At 31.9% G+C, this 17,859-nt stretch overlaps 1 protein-coding gene across 2 annotated transcripts in view; it reads left to right on the forward strand.

Moving 5' to 3' along the window:
- The first annotated feature begins 1,369 nt into the window (after positions 1-1,369).
- The window catches only part of CDH19 (cadherin 19), a 95,482-nt gene continuing 78,992 nt past the window's right edge, over positions 1,370-17,859 (forward strand). For both annotated transcript variants that reach the window (XM_026496453.4, XM_057313348.1), the window contains exon 1: positions 1,370-1,517. The gene's annotated coding sequence lies outside the window, so the exon portion shown is untranslated. The remainder of the gene's footprint in view (positions 1,518-17,859) is intronic.

Here is a 17,859-nt window from a genome sequence, read left to right on the forward strand (position 1 = left end):
CATAAAAAGTTAGATTCTTACATACACTCTAGAACACGGATGAAACTAGAGGACATTATGCAAATGACATAAGTCATTCACAGAAGGATAAACACTGCATGATCCCACTTACATGAAGTATCTGAAGTCATCAAACTCATAGAAGCAGAGAGTAGAATGGTGGTTGACAGGGCCTGGGCCGGGAGATATAGGGAGCTGCTCAATGGGTATAAAGTCTCAGCTGTGCAAACTAAATAATTCTAGAGATTGGCTGTACAACATCCTGCCTATCATTTACAGTACTATGTTATGTACTTTAAAATTGAAGAGGGTAGATCTCATGTTAAGTGTTCTTAACACAATTTTTAAAAAATGCTTAAAGAAAAAAAACTTATTTTTGGTTTTGACTCATGTTAGAGGCATCTAACATTTATTTAGCAACTGGTAACGAATAAAGTTTGTTCTTTATGAATTTAAATATGAAGTAAGCATAAACTGGACATCATATAATCGATTTAGTTACCACTGGCATTACATGTAATCTTTCCTACTATCCTTCCCTTGCTATGATAAAAAGCAGCAAACATGCATATGGTCCCAATACTTTGGAACAGAATGCAGGTATCTTTCTGAAATTTGTGGTTGTCTCCTCACAATAATTGCATATGTAAACCTTAAAAATACTAAGTTTTTTAGACATCAGTCATTATTTTAGCACTGTTTTACTTTAGGCACTGTTCATATTTCTGAACTTCTCTAATTTGGTACAAAAATAATTTTAACTAAAAACAGCTTTAGTAATCAGCATATAGCTTAATATTATATATCTCATAATAAATAACAATAACAGACTCTAATTATAAATTTAATAAAATAAGTATATTTAGGTAATAGATAAACCAAGGAGAAGAAAAGGATTTTAATTTAGACATTGCCCTCTCTTTCTGTATTTTACTTGATTCCTGAGCAGAAAGACTGAATTAAGAAGCAGCCAGAAGGCATAGAAGCAGAGTGGAAAAGCTCTTCTCTTTTTAGTAACTTTTGTGCCTGTTTTAAATTGATCATTTGTTTCCTCAGCTAATCCCCAAGTAGAGGGCATGTCCTTTCCACTTGTAGGAGTCTCTTACAGAAGTTGAATTCCCTCCTTATCACCTCAAGCCAATAAGTACTTTATTTTCCTTTCGCTTGTTGTTAGGAAAAAGGAAAAAAATGGCTCATACCACTTGCTGGAGCTCTCTGCATTTTAATCCAGGCTTATGAACGGACATCAGAGTGCCCTTATGATATTTTGCACAAAAGGCTCAGTGTTCACGGCTGTACTCAGAGAACCCAAAATAGCATTCTGTAAGCAGTGACACACTGGTGGTGTGGTACTAAGCGCACAAGCATCTGTAGCTCAGAGCACTGTGGCACATGTCAGGTTTGAGGAGAAGCCTGGGAAGCAGAATAAGAACCATCTCTCCTCCTCTTCCTCATGTGTTTATCATGAATTTTGAATTTCAATTTTTGCAGAATTCCTAGAACTTGAAGATACACAGGTAAGGATGTGATAATTAAGCATATTTGAGTTACATAAATTGTCTCTTAATGAATACAGAGCCAGAAAGGACTTGAAAAATGCTTTGCTAGTTTGTGCTTCATCGGGGAAAAAAGTTTTCTAAAAAATTTAAAATCACAATGTGTATATTGAACTTTCTCTAAAACAAATATTTGTGAGAACAATTGGCCATCTCTACAATTCGGATTGAGGAAAATAAAAGTTGCTCATTCCAGAACATTTAAAATGTTACATTTCTTGGGAGGAATGTATCACTACTGTTTCTTTTTCTTCCTCTAGGATTTTATTTTTTAATTTAGCATGTATTTATCTCTGTACTATCGGATCCTATGAACAATAAAATCACCTTAAAGATATAAGAAAAAAATAGACTAAATATTTTAATACAATTAATTATTTACTTCTTAGGAAATGATAGTCAATGTGGAGCTTTCTGCATATCTGAATAAAATTAAACATTTCTTTGAAGGGCAATTGATTCTCAAAGTTGACCTATAATTATTTTATTTTCTTCCTCTTTGCCAGTTGTTTTGGCTATCAAACTTTTTATTGACTTTAGAAAAGTCTTAAAGCAAAAAATCTAAAGTAAGAATATAATAATAATAATGAAAAGCAAACAATTGGGCAAATTATCAATACAGATACCTACATATTCAAACATGTGCACATATTAATTTCCAATAAATTATATCCATCACATAATAAAAAGCTAATTCATCAAATATGAAAGACACACAAAAATATGAAAGACATAAAAATGTAAATTACAAAAATGCCAATTGTGAAAGATATTTAATATTGTTTCAGTTTTAATTCATTACAAGTAATTTTAATAGGGTTACTAATTTTAATAAAATATTTCAATGTAAGTTTGCCAAAGAGATTTACTAAATCTGTAACTAGCATATAAAAAACACACGAAGAGGTAGCAACAAAAATATCTAAATAGAATGACAAATGTTTTCTTTGTATAAATTTATATTTTAGCTCAAGGAATGCATTTTTTGAACCAATATATCTATGGAGAAGATATTATTTATGTATAATAGTCACAAATTAGCTATATATATTTATATTTTGGATACATTTGCAATATCAAGTAATGTAATAAAATAATGTACATTCATATAATATCATTTAATCCAAATTCTAAATACTTTAGATGTTTAAGTATCACATATAATTTTTAGTTTGAAAATATTTAAATTTTTATATAATGTGGACATTTCTATTTACCAAATTTTGTAACCAATAAATGTATTCCCAAAAAGGAACAAACATTATAAAATTAAAAGTCTAAAATTACTCAATTTTTACAAATAACCAGTTTATAAAATCTAGAAGTCATCTCTAGATGACTTATTCTCTTATTTTTATATGTGTTTTCTGCTTTACCAAGGCTTTTTAACAATGACTGAAATGTCTCAGATCGTTATGTAAATTATATCCTCATTTTCCATTCTCAATTTTAGTAATTTTTTACTTGTGCTCTAATAAAATATTGAAATATTTATACTTTTATGCTTAAACCCACTCTCTCTCTACCCCTCTCTCTCCCTCTCTCTCTCTCTCTCTCATACACACACACACACACACTGTAGAAGTCTTAAAGAATATTTTATCTATTCATATATTTTGTTTTGTTTTGTTTTCCCCTTTGGAATCTTTCCAATATACTTATCTCTGGTAACTTTTTAAAAAATTAATTCAATTAGGGGCACCTGGGTGACTCAGTCTGTTAAACGTCTGCCTTTGGCTCTGGTCATGAGCTCAGGATCCTGGGATCAAGTCCTGCATTGGGCTCCCTGCTCGGCGGGGAGCCTGCTTCTCCCTCTCCCTCTGCCTGCTGTTTCCCCCTGCTTGTGCTCTTTCTCTCTCTCTGTCAAATACATAAATAAAATCTTAAAAATAAATTAATTCAATTAAATTATCATAAGTTGAGACGCTTTAACATGATTTGCATAAATGTTTCCCAAGCATTCTTAAGAAATCTGACCCATCTTTCAGGAATTTGTCATAGTAGAGATACATACAATTTGATAAATGATAATCTATAACTAAATATAAACTGATATTGAGTTTTTTTGACACTCATGCTCTTAACACGTACCCTTTAAATACTGTTACATTCAAAGTTTTACAGAGCACTGAATAACATGTTACTGAGTAGTAATGAATAGAAATAAATGTATTACATGATTTAAAAGGATATATTGGTCTTTTCATATACCTTTCTTTAGACTGGGATTTATTGCTACTGACCTAAGTTCAAGAACCATGATAATAAATATGAGAAAATGGAACTTTTATATTTTGTTGTCATGACAATTCCCTCTAATATTTATGATCTTCCAATACCTGTATCTTTGCTTTGGAATAACAGATTGGGGATGAAAAATAAACAAACAGGAAACTTAATAACCCGACATGAATCCTTTCTAGCATTGCTTTTGACATCTGCCATATTTGAGAAATGAGTTACTTTTGCCAAAGTGACCAGAAAGATGTTTGACACTTTTTAAAAACCCATACTGTTAGAGTTTTCAACTTTCATCACCACTCACTAGAAGGAATCCACCTAAAATGCTCTAAAACCTGCCTTTTACAACTTACAACAAATCAATTTCTTTTTGAAATGATGCACGCCCTGTTGAAAATTCTGAAATGATCCAGCAAGAGCATTCGTATCTCACTTTAAAAACCACTTTAGAATTAGTAAAACAGAAATGTTTTTGTCAGAAATTCATTGCACTAATTACTCAATAAAGGACACTCAGAATCATCAAAGAATGTTTTAAAATTAAAGCAAAGCATATAATTGTCTGAGATTTTGCTTTGACATACCAAGTCAAGTTTGAAAGGTAAGTATTGGACAATGACTTATCAACATACAGGATCAGTATATCTACATTTTATAATAACTTACATGATAAATGAACTTGTAAATTTGTAGGATAGTATATTAAAGTGGGAATAATTTTAGCACATCAATTATGGCTTAAAATAATTAGGTAATTTTCTCTAAGTGCAAAATTTAGAAATGTCATTTCTGTGGAAATGAGCAAATTATACATAAATCATAGAAAAGGAAAATGCCACCATTTTTTCCTGTCTTTAAATTGGTTTATAACTAAATTGTTTCCAGGAGTTTGCCACCTATTTTATTTTTTTAATTTCTGGTGGAGACTTTTTAAATCTCTAGTGAAGATTCTATGACATTTTTTTGATAAAGAGATAGTACTATGATATATATATATTCATTTGATAATTTCAAGACCACATAAATTATTTGTTAAAATTCTATGCCATTTTATTATTTTCTATCCCTCATATTTTTTTAAATTTTTTAAAACTTTTTATTTTAATTCCACTTAGTTAACATACAGTGTTATATTAGTTTCAGGTGTATAATATAGTAATTTAACACTTCCGTACACCATCCTGTGCTTATCACAAGTGTGGTCCTTAATCCCCATCACCTACTTAACCCATCTCCACACCCACCTCCCCTTTGGTAATCATCAGTTTGTTCTCTCTAGTTAAGAATCTGCTTCTTGGTTTGCTTCTCTTTTTTTCCCTTTGCTGGTTTGTTTTGTTTCTTAGCAAAACCACATATGAGTAAAATCAAATGTTATTTGTCTTTTTCTGACTTATTTTGCTTAGCATAATGTTCTCTCGCTCCTTCCACATCATTGTAAATGTCAAGATTTCATTCCTTTTTAAAGCTCAGTAATATTTGGGTGTGTGTGTGTGTGTCTGTCTGTGTGTGTGTCTGTGTATCACATCATCTTTATCCATCCAGTAAATGGACATGAGCTATTTCCATAGTTTGGTTATTGTAGATAACCTGCTATAAACATTGGGATGCATATATACCTTTGAATTAGTTTTTTTGTTTTCTTTGAGTAAATATCTAGTAGGGTAATTGACGGATTATAGGGTAGTTCTATTTGGATAATTGATGGATTATAGCGTAGTTCTATTTTTCATTTTTTGAGGAAACTCCATACAATTCTCCAGAGTGGCTGCACCAGTTTGCATTCCCACAACAGTGTGAGAGGGTTCCCCTTACTCCACATCCTTGCCAAAACCTGTTATTTCTTGTGTTGTATGCCATTTTATATAGTAGATGACATATATAAAGTTATTTTTATGAAATTTAAATTTAAACTATTTTAAAGATATGAAGCAATGTTGTCATTGTGTGTGTGTGTGTATTAAACCAATGTTTAAAACACACAGTTCTTAAATCATAAGTATAATTTTTATGAGATTATGTGACATTGTATTATAATTGAACACTTGGATTGTAAGGAAAACAGAAACAAGCAATACAGTTTTAACACTGTATATATGTAAGTGTCCAAATTAGCTGCTTTCTACATATTAAGAAACAAAATGATGTTAGGCTTGCCAGATTAAAAAAAATAACATGAGGGATTATTTCATATAAGAACATCATCTCTTCACAGAACATATTAACTCTTTCTACACGTTGAGAAATGGAGTGGCTCATAGTCCACATAATGTAAATTCTAAGGGAAAAAAAGACATCTTTTCAGTCAATAATCCATTCATTCATTCATCAGATTATACTGAATGCTTTTACATTTAAGCACTAAAGGAAACATGTTTATCTTCACTGGCATCCATTACAAAGGAATCAATCATAAGGAATCTATCTCATCTTGCTTTTTAAATCCGTCTGTACCTTAAATTAATTATATTCATGATGGTTTTCCTTCCTGAAATTTATATGTATTTTTAACACATCCCATCTCTTGGAGGTGCACTTTTACTGTTTTCTAGATTTACAAATGTATCTCTTCAAATTTTCCCTATATAAATTTAATTTAGAATTAAAGTGATGTACCCAAATTTCTCATTTTGAGAATTTTAGAGTAGGAGTTTATTTACTCTGTAAGCATGCCATTCATGTTAAAGGGATTTAAAAAATCTCCCTTGTGAGATGTTTCCTATATTATATTTACTAAAGTACATTACTTGGTCATTCTTTCTACATACCTAATAGCATAGAGTCATAAAATGATATCCCCAAAATGTAAAATAGTTGTATTAAACGCTCCTGAATTAGTCCATCTGGTTTCAAATTTTGTTTTCAAAATATATTCTCATGATCACCTACTCTAAAATAATTCAACAAGGTGAACTTTAAAAATGTGGACTAGTCAAAAAAAATATGGGCTAGTCACTAAATTATTTTTAACTTATATTCAGAAAACAAAAACAAAAAATAAATGATATAGAATTTTTTATTTATATGTTTTACATAAAGAAACTGAGAAAGCATTGAGTGTTTTATTATACAATTTGAAACTAAAATAATTCTTTTATTCACAGAGGTGTTTGTGCAAAAATATTTTGCACCAAAATAATTATATATTCTCATTTATTTTTTAAAACCTATCCTTTGAGACATACATTCCATGTTAGTATCCAAAATTTATTTTAATTTTACTCAAATTTTTTGTGGATGACTGTTGAAATACTAAATTAAACTCCTTATCAATTCACTTTTTCAGTTTTGAAATTGATTTAAGTATCATTTTAACATACAGAATAATCTGAGAGATTAAAAACTTTGAATTTCCTGAATTTATTTTTTAACTCTCAAGTCATAGGAAAGTGTAAGGAAATGATTGTAATTATATTATTGTTATTTACATATATATTATTCATAATAAACAGAATTTACAGAGTGGTTACTTTGGTGCTTGGTTTATTTTTTTTCTTTGCAACATCTTTGCTTGTTATCATCCATGTAATTGTCCTACAAACAGTCTCAAAAACTACATTTTCTATCTTAAAACATTCTTCCTTAAATCCAAACTCCCCAGTGAAGAGTTTTCTGCTTTTCTATTAGCGTCTACTTTGAATGACTCATCTACTCTTGGAATTCATCAGTTCTAGACTGTAATCACTCTTCAATCCACTCTTTTCTGCTTCAATCACTCCTGAAGCTTCTCTTTAGCTATTCAGCAAGATGTACCATTTTTTGTTTGTTTTCCTTTTAATTGACAAATGGTACGAGAAACCAAATCTGGGCACTAAGGGTGGATGTTAGTTTTGGTGATAGTAAATTACTGATGATATTGGTGTGGCCTCTTTTGGTGACAAGTTAAGAAAGATATCTATTTTCATGTTCATTTGTTAACATTGATTTTTCTAATTAAATACAACTCACTATGGAACTCTACTTTCCTTGTACCATGAGTGTTGTTAACTACTAAATCTTTCTACGACTCTGATTGTCATAATCCTGTCTAATCTCTTTAAACACTTGAAAAATTAACTAGCTTCAACAATTAGTTTTATATTTTAATGCAATAAATAATACATTGGTAAACAATGTTTTACACCAAATTTTCCAAATTCCAATTTGTTTCTTTAGGATAGACTTTCAGACATGAGTTCAGTAGATAAAATGGTGTGAGATCTGTAATGCTCCTGAGATATATTTTCTAATTTCTAAATTTTCTAAAATATCATTTCAATTATTTTGCTGGTATGAGAAACAGTTCATGACAAGAAGTCATGGATTAAGAACTTGGAGGTTATAGCACGTTAAGTGCATATATTTGAGAGACTTAAGAGGTAGACTTGACTATAAATGAAGCTTGAATATGTATGTAAGGTAAACATTGAAGGGGGATTCCTTATTCAAGTGTCAGTTTTTGAGTAGGTAGTGGTTTCATTCAGTGAGAGAAAGAACAATGATGAAGAGGAATGAGCAATAAAAGAGAATGGTTTCTATGTGGGACAGGGACTTTGAAATGCCTTTTGGAAAGTAGGTCTATAGATAAAGAAAGAGAAGAATATGGACTGCTAAGAATCCTTTGTGATGCTTTGGTATATAGACATTAAGTGAAGCCATAAAATCTGCAGATATTATCGTACATATAGAGTGAGCAAAGCATTTCTGAAGAATGGAACTCTAGTATTTAAGGAAGAGGACAATAAAATGAAATAGAGATTTTGAGTTGAAAGAGGAAGTTGAAAGTGTGTAGAACTTTGCAAGCCAAAAAAAGACATAACTTTTAAAAAGGGAATTGCAATTATAATGAAGACAACAATGTGTTATACCACTATAAAGTTAATTTCAAAAAAGAAAGAAAAGAATTTATCGAATTTTGTTAAAGAAATAAAGGGGATGCCTTTTGACCTCAATGGATTGGTTGCATTGTATATCGGGGGGGGGGGGAGGAGACTGCATTTTGCAGATTGCATTTTTCTGTAGATTGGATGAGAAAAATTTGGAGAGAATGAATGTATATTTATTCCATTTCTCTGAGAGTTACTTTTTTTATGTTGTACCTTTTGAATTAATCCCCTAATAATCCTTTTTATCCTATTTTCTATACCCATGCCTTGTTTTTCTACTTTCTTAAAGATTTTTCTTCAAATTTATCTTTCAAAATTTCCTCCTACACACACCTTTTAAAAAATAGCCAGGAATTACAATTCCTGTTCTCTAAATACTCTTGTTAAAAGCAAGCTATACTTCTTTCATTGGGTAAGTATCTTCTTTTATTTATCTAAGGAGCTTTTGGTTTTCTTCCTTTCTTCTTCTTCTTCTGTTGTTGTTGTTGTTGTTATTTTTGTTTTCTACCACTCCTGGCATTTGTTTTTGCTTCTTTTCGGTTATATTTTTATGCTTTGTATTTGTTTTGGACTTTTCCTTTCAACTGGCATCTTTCCCCAAAAGGAACCTCACGTATATATAAGAATAAGGAACATAAAAATTGTTTAGGAAGTCTTTTTGTATGAGTCGGAATGGAGACTGAATACTGTCAGAATTCATTAGATATTTTTCTGGCAATGACCAAGGTGATTGATTTAGAGATCCCCAAATATTATAGTTTTTCTCTTGCGGATATATATTTCTCTACTAAAGAAAGTTGATAGGTAGACAGGTAGGTAGAGAAAGAGAGAGAGAGACTTCAACTTACAAGTTGATAGAAATCAATTTTTCAATATTTAGATGTGACAATGGACCTATACAGTAATGGCTTTATCCTTCTGATATCTCTGAAGTAGCTTAGGTCCTATGACGACTTATACACATTTCTACTCTTGTCTCCTACCAGATCCTGACATTTCATATGATAGAAACTGTACACATCAGCCTTGGGTGTGTTAACCTTAAATCATTTGTAATCTTTAGGAAATATTTCCCATTCCCAGTTGCCGTGAGTTGGAAAGAGCTCTTTCCTGAATGATTTAAACAGTATTCATGTTGGCAGTTACTCCTTTTATTTTTATTCTTGTAGCAATGGGAACTTACTAGTGATTCTGTTCTGCACTTTAGGAAGAGATTAATTAGAATTTTCCAAAGAAATCTGGGATTAGAAATATTTAAATAAATGTCATGTTTTTATGATATAATAATAACTACCTTTATTGAACATTTGATATGCTTCAGGTGCAGCTTGTTATTTTTATGTGACTTATCACAGCAATACCTAGAAGTTAGGTATGTTATCTCATTTTGCCGTTGGAGAAACTCAATCTGAGAGTGTTTAAGTACTCTGAGTAGTGTCATGAAGCTATAATATAATAGAGCCACAAATCTTTACATTTTATACAGATTCTCCTTAATGGTCAGCATTAATTTAATATTAATATTAAATGAAGATTTAACTAAGTAATATAATTAGGAAAAAGAACCAGATAGAAATTATACAGTTCATTTGAGTTAATTCCTATTCTCAATCTGTATTACTTATAAGAACCATCTATTGTAGATATAATTTGGCAACCAGAAAGTTACTATTGCATGATCAGGACATAAAGTAAAAGTCTATCTAAGAACCCATGCAAGTTATTCACTTGAAGAGAGAGAAAAGCAGGATAAGGTGGGAGATATGGACTTGAAATATTCAAAATGGCCATGTTGTCCTCCTCCACCTTGCAGAGCAGTCTCCAGATAAGTGACTCCCTTGTAGTCTCCTGTAGGTAACACAGAGTGTACCCAAGACCATCAGCTGAGCTGTGGCAAAATATGAAAAATTCTATTTATATTGATGGTTTACCTCATACTCCTATATTTCCATCTTGATTATGTTTTTATGAAATATATTTGTAGTGGTAAAAGTTGTAGAAGTAAATGATTAGTATATAAATATGCATTACAATATTGGAGTTTACCCTAAGCATTTTTTTCATAGGAGAATAAATGTGAAAATTTGGAAACCACTGCTATAGAAATAAGCCCTGGCCAGTATCTACCCCTATATTTCTTTTCCAAAATGACATCTGTATTCTGGAAAATGGTTCCTGCAGTGTTAAGGGTACCAGCTCTGGGGAAAGTAATCTGCTTGGATTTAACTCCAGCCTGACAAATTACTACATAGCTAAGCAAATTTAGTTAACTTCTGTGTGCTTACTGTCTGCAATTATGAAATATCAGTAATAATGGAGCATATACCATAGAACTGTTGTAAAATAAATCAGTTAAAGAATGGCATACTCTGTATAGTAATAATCATGAAGTAAGCTCCCAATACATGTTAGACATGATGGTTGTGGTGGTGGTGTTATCCTTGGACTATTTGTCTTAGAATCACCTTGGAACTTGTTAAAATCACCTAAGTAGTGAATCAGAATCTGTGGAATATGGAATCTACATTTTACTTACCTTTTCAGTTAATTCTAATGTGAATAAGGTAAGTCATTTCCTAGAAATTGAGGGACTGAGTCAACCAAGTTATTGTTTATTTACACTTATGTAAAGAACAAGGAATTCTCTTCATGCATAATAAAAATTTTAAAGTAGAAGAATGTAACCACCTCCAGCATAAAATAATAGTTTTGTCATGTTTGTTTGTGTTTTAAAATAATAATTATTGCTACAGTTGTCAAATAATGTGCTTTGCATGGCATCTAAAATGCTTTAATATTTTAACCAGTTCATGTGAATCGGGTACTATGTGATTCTATGATACTATGTTATAAATGTTTTAAATTTTGCATTGAGTCTACACACACACACACACACACACACACAAAATAGAGTGTATGACTTTAACTTTTTTTCCACTCACTAAGATTTAGGTTTTTAAAAAGTCATGTTTACATTATGCCTTTTTCAATACAAAATTATATTTTCCACCCCATTTGGCAGTGGTGCTTACTAAGTATTGCTTTTGATGGTAGAATACATTTATAGCTATTATAGTTATAAAGAATATGTACTGAAAGCAATTGATAATTGGAGAAAGGAGCATTTAGATGATATATTTGACTAGGTATTATGCAGCTACTAATACAACATCAGCAAAAAAAATGTCAAATAGAGTGCAACTGTGTCTTTATTTACTGTAGTAAGCAGTAGCTAAAAAGATTTTCAACAAGTGAAAAACAAAATAATATATGCATAATGGAAAATTGAAGACCAAATAAATAATTTTGTGATAAGTTCTTGGGAAGTAGAATGCATTGTTGCTAAGTAGAAAAATATCTTTCCTCTTCTTGTTTCTATGGTGATACGTAAATTCAGTTTGTCAGATATCACTTATGTGATGAGAATAATGAACTGATAGGGTTTCATATTTATCCAAACAATGTTTTTGGGTAAGATGCTTCACTTTGCTATGATTGTGGAAATTCTCACTCCTTACATACATGGTAACTGGTGATTTTGTCAAACTGCCATGATTATTTCCTGGATCAAGAAATCTCTAAAAGTGGGGTGCCTAGGTGGCTCAGTCAGTTAAGTATCCGATTCTTGATTTTGGCTGAGCTCATGATCTCAGAGTCATGGGATTGAGCTCCACGTCAGGCTCCATGCTTAGTGGGGAGTCTGCTTGAGATTCTCTCTCCCTCTCCCTCTTCCTTTGCCCCTCCCCCACCACACTCTCTCTAAGGTAAATAAATAAATCCTTTTAAAAGAAAAAAAAGAAATATCCAAAAGTGTACCTTATTCATCATTCTTTAAAGTTTTTACTTTCCTAAATTTGTTTTTTAGTTATTTTTTACCATTGAAAGTCATTACCTATTGGTTCTATACTCTCTGAAAGCTGTGAATTCATTAGGATTAAACTGATAATAAAGGAAATTTGTGATATATATTATATTTTCTAATTGGTGAATCAGTGGTATATCTACATGAATTATAATTTAGTCTTCAAGCTGTATAGAATTCACACACACACACACACACACAGAGCCTGAGCCTTGAAATAAATGAAGTTTTCTTTCTACTTGTTTATTTTTTTTTAATTTTATTTATTTATTTGAGAGAGAGAGAGAGCACGAGCAGTGGGGTAGAGGGAGAAGGAGGCTCCCTGCTGAATAGGGAGCCAACATGGTGCTCAATCACGACCTGAGCCGAAGGCAGACGCCCAACAGACTGAGCCACCCAGGTGCCCCTTTCTATTTGTTTAGACACAATTTTTGTTCATGTGTGTAATGAAGCTTTGATTACTTCTAGTTGTAAAAGTTAAAAATGTTTCAGATTCAACTAATTATAAAAATAAAATATACTTGGGATCAATTAAAAGTAAATCTACTCTCATAAAACATAATACAGTTATCCAAATCATGACAATTCCTCAACTCAGTTTATATAGATATAATATCCTAATGCCAAAAAGATAGTGTAGGAAAGAAATAGTAGAATAATTTTGCATATGATATTAGCTGGAAATCATCATATGCTATATAGTCTATATTATATATCTTATAGTTTATATTCTATTTAATATTTATACTATTTACAACATATACCATGGATAATATATAATGTATATAATATATAAAATATATAGATTATACTTTATATATAATGTATTAAGTTTTTATTATGTATTATATACATCCAAAGTGATGTGTATGCATTAGGAATGCAAGCATGTCTCAATCTTATTGAATCTATTCACTCTATTCTGTACCTTATCAGACCAAATGAAAAGAATGAAATCATATGGTAATTTCAATTCATAGTCTTAATTTTAAATAAACACATATTTATAACAAAAACTTTATTGTTTTTAAATTTTTAAAGATTCATATATGTATGTATTTATTTATTTGGGAGAGAGAGAGAGCATGTGAGTGGGAGAACGGGCAGAGACTCCTCAAGCATACTCCCCTGCTGAGCGTGGAGCCCAGCGATGTGGGCCTGGATCCCAAGACCCTGAGATAATGACCTGAGCTGAAATCAAGGGTCAGAAGCTTTAACCAACTGAGCCACCCAGACACCATAAGAAAAACTCATTAAAATTGGAAATGTTCACTAAAAGCCTCTCCATGTGAAAATGGGGGGAAAAGTGAGAATTTTGGAATTTTATGTGTGTGTATATGTATTTTATGTGTGTATATGTGTGTATATGCATATGTATGTATGCATACATGTAATGAACTTTTAAATTACTTGTTACTTGGTGTTGTGAGTAAGAGAGCCCTTGGCTATTGCCCACTGCATCCTGTGTGCACTTGACTTTTCAAAGTTTCCTCTGTGGCACTCAACTCAAACATGTGGTTAAAGGCTCTGGATTTGAAATTGGGGGTAGAAATCTACAGGACTGAACATACAAGTGTCCTCCGATAATAATTCAACTAATTTTTTTCCTGAACTAAATAAGTTGAATTGAATCCATCAGTCAGGTAATTATTAGGAGGTTAGGATAACAGTTGGGTTAGTGGGCAGGAGAAGGAAGAAGTCAGTACAGTTGGAGATTAGGTATATCTATGTTTTAATCTTTAGAATATCAACATTAAAATATAACAAAAGGTTAGTATTTGAAATCACAAGGAAAATTTAAACTCAGTATGAAAGATTTTAAGTATTTACTTTAAAATTCATGAAGGAGGTGCCTCAGTGGCCCAGTCAGGTAAGTGTCCAACTCTTGATTTCAGCTCAGGTCATGATCTCAGGGTTGTGAGATCAAGCCCTGTGTGAGTGAGCTTTGTGCTCAATGGGGAGTCTCCCTCTCTCTGTCCCTCCTTCTCCCTCTGCCCCCCCCCCTCATGTTCTCTCTTTCTTCTCCCTCTCTCAAATAAATAAATAAAATCTTTAAAAAAATAAAAATAAATAATAGTGAGCAGGTGGCCAGATAATTAATTCAGTACCTAAAATTGTGCAGCAAATATCCTAGAAAAATCAAGACCGGGTTGAACTAGAGAAACTAAGGCTTGACATATACACAGGAAGGAATAGCTGAATTATACAGGCTATGGAGATTTGTCCCCTATTTAACTACCCTTAATATCTTAGCTTGGAAATGGCTTAACTTGGACTGTTGTCTGGAATAGTGTTTTTGAAATTAATATGCAAATGTACTTGTCCCTGGGCACATCATATTTCTCCCCACTCTGCCCCTATTCAACTTCTTGAATTCTTTCAGGTTAGGTACTTTTATCTCTTTTATTACTCTGACAAGACTTTATTCCAGTTATTATCTATAGCTGGCCTTTGTGACTCCTTTTTTCTCATTATTTTATATAAGCTCACTTTGATCTTCTTTCTTCTCTTTTTAAATGGAGGTTAATAATTAGTATCTTACACAATTACAAAGAAAACTAACAAGAGAAAACATGAAGTACATTTTATGTTCAGGAATATAATTTGGGGTTTTATTAGAGTGCTAGGCTATGTAGCCAAGTAACTACCCACTTCTCAGTAACCTCAAACCACAAATATTTAATGAAAGTCATGAGGGTACAATACTGAGTTCCGTACAGTTGCCAGTGCCCTAAGCTTGGTTGAGGCTCTACTGTCTCATCGCTAAAATATCTGATTGCCAAAAGAAGGGAGTGATAAAGACAAGGCATTTTACTGCTCCATTTCTGAAGTGAAAGCCATCAATTCCTTATAAATGGTTAGGAAACTAATCACATGACCCTGAGAAATTGTAGGAATGATATTGATAAACAGTAGTATGTCTCCCACAGTGATTAAAAGATGTTAGTTATTTTTATTACTCTCTGATATCTCCTCCTTGCCATTTCAGTTTACTAATCATCCAGAGGTTAGGGATGGATTATGAAATCCTAAGGAATTAAAGGTAAGCTTTTCTTAGAGCAGTGGGGTGAAAAGGAAGATCATGGTAACAATGGCAGTTCTGAATATGGAATCACCAAGTACTCACTTAGAATCTTTGTCTGTAAGTTCTGCAAGTAGCCACCTCAGTATTTCTAAACTTACCTTTGACATTCCCTACACAATCTCTGTTGAAGTCCAGTTGGCCATCATGTTTTGTCAGTGCTGTTTCTGTGTTATTTATTGATTCTCTTACTTGTACTACCTCACATTAGTCTGAGTGCTGGGATACATCAGCACCTTGCATTGAGTGATAAACATTCATGGGCCCAAGGCAGTAGATCCAGAGAAAAAAATTTCAATGTCTGGAATTGCAGATGTTTTTAAGCACTGATTATAAGATTCAAAATATTTGATTAAAAGCTAACATAATATTAAATTATTAAAATAAAACTGATTAAAGTAAATATATATATATAATTAAATATAAAGGCAGACATGAAGGTGGGAATTAACATAATAGACAATACAGATTTCCCAAGATATTTCAGCTGAAACAGTTCAACAACCCAAAATTTCCCAGCATTAACATACTTGCTTTTGTGTTTAAGTAAGTAGACAAGGTTTTAAATAGGTTTACACAAATATACAGTACCTTTTTTTTTGGAATGAATATTGAGGCAGTGTGTGTAATACTAAAAAAATTAGACTTGGAGGTATAGTCTGTAACTTGTTACCAACTACCAAGGCTACTGCTGTAACAGTCATTATAAAGGGATAAAAGAGGAGTGTTAATACACATTTCAAAGCCCCCATTTTTTTCCCCTTTTGTAGGTATATAACTCCTTGAATTTAGAGAGAAAAGAATCTCTAAATACTTCCCTGTAATAATTTAACCACTCACAGCCCCAAGGGTTGCATTTTACTGTTTGTTTCACACTAAAGTTTTATAAAATTTGCTTGCTTCACACATTTGGATCTTGATATCAGAAGTTAGACGTGCTTATTTAAATGGAGAACAAACTGAGGGTTGCTGGAGGGGAGGTGGGTAGGGCATGGACTAGATGGGGGATGGGTATTAAGGAGGGCACTTGTAATTTGCACTGGGTGTTATTATAAGTGATGAATCTCTAAATTCGACTCCTGAAACCAATACTACACTATATGTTAACTAACTAGAATTTAAACAAAAACTTAAAAAGATAAATTGACGAAGAGAAATGTTTTATCTTATTTTTAAGTAGCATTTTAGAAACCATGATTTTGAGAGTTTTCCTTTTCCACTTAGCTTTAGAACTTCCTGACCATTGCAAATTATTAGTCTTTTGATATATCATTTTGACCAAGCCACTCATGGTTTTCTAAAGATGGAGACATTATATTAATTGCCATCTGTTTTTCTCTATGAGAAGCTGGCTTAGTTGAGCTTAGTTTTAGCTTTCCACAAGCCTTACAGAATACATTATATTTTTATAAGTTTTCACAGATGGAATAATTATCTTTATGTAACCACGAAGAGGTCATAGAAAAGACAATTCATAATTAGATTCAGTTACAAACTGTATAAGTGCATAGATTATAATATTTTTCATCCCTTAAGTCATAATTAGTCTTCTTTGAAAACAATTGTTCTGAGTCATACTGGGATCATTTTCAGCCTATATATGTCCATGCAATATCACGTATTATTTCAAGCATGACAATATTTATTTGTCAGAGTCACATAGCCATGCTTAGGGGAAAAAATGACATTCAAATCATTTGAAAATACATGTAGAACACATGCATTAGGAGCCATATATCCTACACTTTTTGCAGTAGTCATTTATAAAGTCTTTTTTAATATGTGTGTGTTGTTTGGAGAAATAATAGTAGCTGAATATTTCAAAGTTTAGAAATAAATCATTAGATCTTTCCCATGCACTTATAGATAGCTATTTTTGTGTAGTTAAAAGCACTTACATAACATTAATGTTTGTCGGACAGTATCTAAGCATATTAACTCATTTAATCAAGATAACTCCATGGGATAGGCACTAGTGTTAAACTCATTTTTCAAATGAGATGAGTAGGTTCCCAGAGGTTAAACCTTTGTCAAGTCATATAGCAGTGGGCGGCAAGGCTGGTGTAGTCATTCACCGCTCACACCAGCAAGTTGCCTGTGCAACATTTCATCTCAAAAAATTTGGGAGAAAACCCCAGAGGCAGTCAGTGGTGATCTCTTGATCTTCACTATGGTACTAAACAAACTTTTCTTTCGTAAAATAGTTTAATAATTTATTATATAATCATGTGTAGACATGTATTAAATATTAACACA

This window comes from Ursus arctos, unplaced genomic scaffold (assembly GCF_023065955.2).
Source record: "Ursus arctos isolate Adak ecotype North America unplaced genomic scaffold, UrsArc2.0 scaffold_17, whole genome shotgun sequence".
In the NCBI taxonomy this organism is placed as follows: Eukaryota; Metazoa; Chordata; class Mammalia; order Carnivora; family Ursidae; genus Ursus; species Ursus arctos.